Source organism: Apodemus sylvaticus, chromosome 2 (assembly GCF_947179515.1).
Source record: "Apodemus sylvaticus chromosome 2, mApoSyl1.1, whole genome shotgun sequence".
NCBI classification, from domain to species: Eukaryota; Metazoa; Chordata; class Mammalia; order Rodentia; family Muridae; genus Apodemus; species Apodemus sylvaticus.
Genome location: NC_067473.1, coordinates 153,463,761 through 153,469,825, shown reverse-complemented (window position 1 = coordinate 153,469,825; position 6,065 = coordinate 153,463,761). Strand labels below are relative to the sequence as shown.

General features: G+C 45.6%; 1 pseudogene; it reads right to left on the bottom strand.

The window, feature by feature from the left end:
* Positions 1 to 4,417: 4,417 nt before the first annotated feature.
* On the bottom strand, positions 4,418 to 4,829 carry LOC127677609 (peptidyl-prolyl cis-trans isomerase A-like; annotated as a pseudogene).
* Positions 4,830 to 6,065: the final 1,236 nt, after the last annotated feature.

Sequence of the window (6,065 nt, the reverse complement as noted above, 5' to 3'; positions counted from 1 at the left end):
ACCTTATGGGTCCCAGGGCTCAAACTCAGGTCACCAGGCTTGGTGGCAAGTACCTTTAACCCCTGAACCATTCATCTCATCAGCATGAGCTTCTGAATTCTTAGAAGCACTGTAGATGGATTTCTACCAGAAGGGTTAAGTGACACTAAAGACAGCACTTCAGAAAAGACATCAACATTTAAAGGAAGTAAGAAACATGAAGAGGACAGTTCTTTTTTCTAAATAATCCAGTCCTGATAGGAATATATGGCCCATGTTTAATTGCATAAAAGTTAGCAGTTTCTAAGATTCTTAGAAAAGGCCTACCACCCATCCCCAGCACTTACTCCTGGGAACTGGACCGGGATTCTGCAGAACTCCACCCATTCCAGATGAACTCTGTTTCACCTTTCCAGCCCAGTGTGCAGTGACATCTGGATTCCCCGGATAGGAGGAAATGAAGGATGTGGAACCACAGCTGGATTCCAACATGCATACCACATAGTCTCACATCTTCAACTGACTTATTTCATTCAGCTATTTGTTTGTGTTCCTTTGGAATCCACTCAGATTATTTTTGTCCTTTTAAATTCATTCCTGAGTTTGTACTTTCTGAAACCTTTGAACATATTTATAACTGTTAATTTTTTTGGTTGTTGTTGAATTTATTACAGGAAGTTGACTGCCAAATGTTGTATGATAGTTCCAACTGTTACTACGTGGTGATGCAGGTGAAGTCAAGGGTGGAGGGAACAGTCAGGGTTTCTGGAAGCAAGGTTCAAAGAGCCTCAGATGCCCTCCCTGGGAAGCAGCCATGCCAATGGGTCTCTAGGCAGATGACATTCCTCACCAGACTCTGGGCACCAAAGTTCACAGCCAACTGCACACACTTGGAATGGGCTAAGAAGACTCATGCTGTACAGAAAGAGGGCACAGACTTGCCACACACCTCTCCTTTCTGCTGGGCTGAGCTAGACTCACTGCTGTGATACGGCAGCCTGGGCAGAAGTGTGTGCCTTCTTTAAGGGATACTTGGAAACATTCCCCAATGCCCAATTATTTCAAGATACTTTATTTTCAAAATGGGTAACAACATAAGCTTCTTTGGCCCGCTCTGCCAACGTACAAGCTACAAATGCTTGCTCCACAGCTGAAGGCACTTGTTAGCATCATGTCTGAAAAGTGAATAAAAATCCACATAAAACAAATATTCAAAGCTTCCATCGGAACACAGTAAGTGTGACCCCATCTCCTAGCCTTCCACAGTGCATTGGTGCCAACCCTACCCTTACAAAGACATTCCAAACTAGCAGTAATTAAGTTAAATGGTCCCCCCAAATGCCTTAATTCAAGCTAAACTTGCAGGTGAGAGCTACAAGAATGGCATCTACACATTGATCCTAGCAGAAGCACAGGCCGAAGGGTGCCGGTCCATCCCGCTCTCCTGGGCACAGGACATGGGCAGCGTGCCATCATCCTGCTCCTCCACTTCCGGTGGGAAGCCTTGGCCCTGGATCTGCTTCATGAGTTGCCACATTACGTAGTAGATGTTTGGCCTCTGGAACCCATTGAAAGTAGAAGCAGCAGCAGCAGTGTGTGCACCCATGTTCTCAAACAGCATCCGATCACCCACATGCATTTCAGGCAGGCTACAGCGCTTGACAATCAAGGCCATCACATGTTGGTCCCCAGATGCTGGATGAGTCATACTTCTCATCTGGCTTAGGTCTCTTGATTTTTGTTGGGGATCTCAACATCCTCTCATTTGAAGGGACATCTCATTCAAATTATCACACCTTAGATTAAGACCCCTTCCTTAGGCCAGTGGCACTCAAGTGAAGTCATTGCTCTTAGTTGGACCCAGGAGTACAAAGCCAGCTTGGACAATGTAGGAGACCCCCATCTCAAGCTTTAAACGTCAATCAAAATAGATTTCAGAAAAAAATATTATCAGGGGCAAATTAGGTTATTTCATAATGACAAATAGAAACAGATGCCAAAAAAAGCGCATAATTCTAAATATGCATGTTCCTAATAACATATCCAAACAAATCAGATAGTTTTCAAGAATAGTTAAATATACAAATGGCTTTCTTTTGTTTTAATTTTGAGACGGGGTCTCTCTATATAGCCCTGGGTATCCTGGAACTCACTATGTGTGGGTCTCCCTTCTCCTTGGGGGTCATGGGCCACTGGCCCACAAGAGTGAAGGTAGCAGAAGCAGCAAGCAGGGTTTGCCAGCTGTGAGATGGTAGAAGGACTTCCAGAGACCGTCTCAGTGACACAGCTCGACTTCAATGCTCCAAGTGTAGGCTATATTAGGGCTCTTAGGGGTACAGGAGAAGAGGGTTGACTGTTCACAACACAGTACCTAATTATCACGTCAGGAAGGGCTGAGGGACGACTTAAGTGCTGAGTCATGCAGCACTTGCAGGAAGGTGCAGGATCATTCCCCAGATAAGGTCAGTGGGGACGGGGACACTCCTCTGTAAAGGGGAATTCTCCATTTTGTGATAAACTCAGCAAGCTTACCTGGACATGGTGGACATAGCAGGGCCTTCCAACAGCTGGTCTCAAACTCACAGAGATGAGCCTGCCTCTGCCTCCTAATTGTTAGGATTAGAGACTTGTGCCACCACACACAGCTCCAAAACTGTAACAAGAGATTCCTTGTTACAGATACAAAAAAAAAAAAAAAAAAAAAAAAAAAAAAAAAATACTATTCTGGTTTTTTTTTTCAGTTTGATTGTTTTTATTTCTCATTAATTTATTTATTTACTTTACATCCAGATGGGAGCTTCCCTTCCCTCCTCTCCTTCCATCCCTCCCTCTCACCTTCATTCCTTCCATGGCCCCTCCCTTTCTCCTCAGAGACAGGGAGACCTCCCACAGGTGTCCACCCTCTTGGCATATCACACTGCAGTAAGACTAGATCCATCTCCTACTATTGAGGTAGACAAGGCGTCCCAGTTATGGGAAAGTGATCCAAAGGCAGGCAACAGAGTCAGACAGCCCCTGCTCCCGTTGGTAGGGGTCTCACGTGAAGCCCCCCCTCAGGACTGTTACATTTGTGTAGGGGACCTAGTTCCATTCCCCGCATGCTCTCTGGTTGCTGGTTCAGTCTCTGTGAGCCCCTGTAGGCCCAGGTTAGTTGATTCTGTAGGTTTTCTTGTGGCGTCCTTGAGCTCTTTTGCTACTTTAACACTTCTGCCTCTTCCACAAGATTCCCTGAGCTCCACCTAATGTTTGGCAGTGGGTCTCTGCATCTGTTTCCATCAGCTTCTGGGTAAAAGCCTCTCGGGTGCCGGTTGTGCTAGCCTCTTGTCTACAAGTATGGCAGAATCGTGTCAGGGATGGGCTCTCTCTCATGGAATGGGACTCAAGTTAAGCCAGTCATTGGCTGGCCGTTCCCTCAAACTCTGTTCCCTCTGTATCCCTTCATGTCTTATAGGCAGGAAAATTGTGAGTCTAAGTTTTTGTGGCTGGGTTGGTGTCCTCCTCCCTCCATTGGAAGTCTTGTGTGGTTCCAGAAAGTGGCTGTTTCAGGTTCCATATCCCCTATTTCTAGGAATCTTAGCTGGGTTACACCACACTTATAGATTCCTGGAAATTTCCATTGCTCTAGGTTTCTAGCCCATCCCAGAGTTGTACCCTCTCTACCAATTCCAGTTTTCTCTCCCTCTGTCTCTCCACACTCGATCCCTCCTGTAGCCTACCCTGTTCCCTCCATCCATCCACCCCTCCCCTATGTCTATTTTATTTCACCTTCTCTTTCTCAGTGACATCCAAGCATCTTCCCTTGGGCTCTCCTTGGTATTTAACATCTTTGGGTCTGTGGAGTGTGGCATGGTTATCTTATAATTTATATCCACTTATAAATGAGTATTACCATGTTGTCATTCTTGGTCTGGGTTACCTCACTCATGATATTTCCTAGTTCCATTCATTTGCCTGCAAATTTCATGATGCCCTTGCTTTTGATAGCTGAGTAATATTCCAATGTGTAAATGTACCATAAGTTCTTTATCCATTCTTCAGTTAAGGGACATCTAGGTTGTTTCCAGTTTCTGGCTATTATGAATAAAGGAGCTATGAACAGAGTTGAGCAAGTGGCCCTGTGGGATGGTGGAACATCTTTTGGGTCTATTTCCAGGAGTGGTATAGCTGGGTCTTGAGGTAGATCTATTCCCTATTGCTCTACATGCTCCTCATCAAGTGTCATCACCTGAGGTTTTTTTTTTCTTATTTAGTTTTTATTCATAATCATAAACTTAACTTTGCAATCCAACTAGACTTGAAGGGGAATGAGGAAAATATGGAACCCAAAGAACTTCAGTGAGAGCAGAGATTACAGGTTTGCGAGCAGATGGGGTGGGGCCCTCTCCTGAGCTACAGAAGGAATGGTTTGATGGATAAAATGCCCTCAAGTCAAAAGAAATTAAAGTTGTTCACAGTCAGTAATGGTGATCTTCTTGCTGGGCTTGCCATTCCTGAACCCAAAATGCTCCATGGTTCCACTAGGAACCATTTGTGTTTGTCCCAGCATTTACCATAGACAAAATGCCAGGACCTGTATGCTTCAGGATGAAGTTCTCACCCTCAAATTTCTCTCCCTAGATGGACCGGCCACTCGTGCCATTGTGGCATGCAAAGTCACCACCCTGGAACATGAATGCTGGAGTAACTCTGTGAAAGGAGGAACCCTTACAGCCAAACCCTTTCTCTCCGGTGCTCAGAGCACGATAGTTTTCTGCTGTCTTTGGAACTTGGTCTGCAAACAGCTCTAAGGAGACCCGGCCCATGGGCTCATTGTTGGCTCTCATGTCGAAGAACACGGTGGGGTTGACCATGGCTGCACCAAATGGCAAAATCGACGGTGACATCTGCAAAGCCCTGAGTTTTTTATCTTAGCCATTCCAATGGGTATATAATGAAATCTCAGAGTTGTTTTGATTTGCATTTCCCTGAGACTAAGGATGCTGAACATTTCTTTAAGTGCTTCTTGGCTATTAGAGATCCCTCTGTTGATAATTCTCTATTTATCTCTATACCCCATTGTTTAAATTGGACTATTTGGTTTGTTGATGTCTAATCTCTTGAGTTCTTTATATTGTTGTGCCCATTCAGGAAGTGTTCTCAAACCCCAAAAGACCACCATAGAGCTGATTCCGGTGTAATCACACTAGGGTCTTTAGTCAAGCTCCAGCTTGGGCTCACCGTTGATACTGACACAGCTGAACGGGAGTGTGAAGCCCTGATCCCGGTTTCAAGCAAGCATGTACAGAGGTAAGTAAACCAGCAAGGGGGTTTTCAAACATCTGATTAGGGGGCTATTATGGAATTCATTGCTCTTTAAAATGATTGGCTGGTGCTGGGAGCCAAACCATAAACATAACTTTTGCTCTCCTTCCCGATTGGTGGTTGTTAGGGAGCGACCTGGAAACCAGTGCTAGGTGCAGGCCTGGTGATTAACTCCAGTTCAACCTTAGGTCAGGTTCTCTAAGATGGAGCCTGAACCCAAGATGGCATTAGTCTGGTCTCTCCATATATGTTGAATGTGGGCCTGTGAAGCGACCCCGTGTACCTGTGGAGGAAGCCAAGCCAGACCAGGGAGCCCTTGATCCGGTCTGGTGGCAGGAGACACTGTGAGGCCTGCTCATTGCTCCAGCATGGCAGGTTTTGATAAGAAGAGACAGCCCAAGATTTTAAAGTTTTATTATAGAAAAGTAGGGGGAAAGAGAAGAGATAGAAAACTAAAGAGAAAAAGAAGAGATAGAGAGGTTAGAGCAGGCCATGGCCAAGTGGAAAGAGAATAGAGAGAGGGGAGAGTTGGGGGGGGGGCAAGAGAAAAGAAAAAAGGAGCAAGAGAGAGGGGCAAAGGAGAGAGGAGGGGCCAAGCATCCCCTTTTATAGTGGGCCGGGCTACCTGGCTGTTGCTAGGTAACTGTGGGGTGAGACAAACCTGGCAATAGCCAGGTGACTGTGAGGGTGGAGTACAGCCAGAACACTAGGGGTCTGGGGTGTGGCCCTATGTGACTGATGGCCACAGAATTATGTCCAACACTGAATATCAGTGTTCTGTCAGA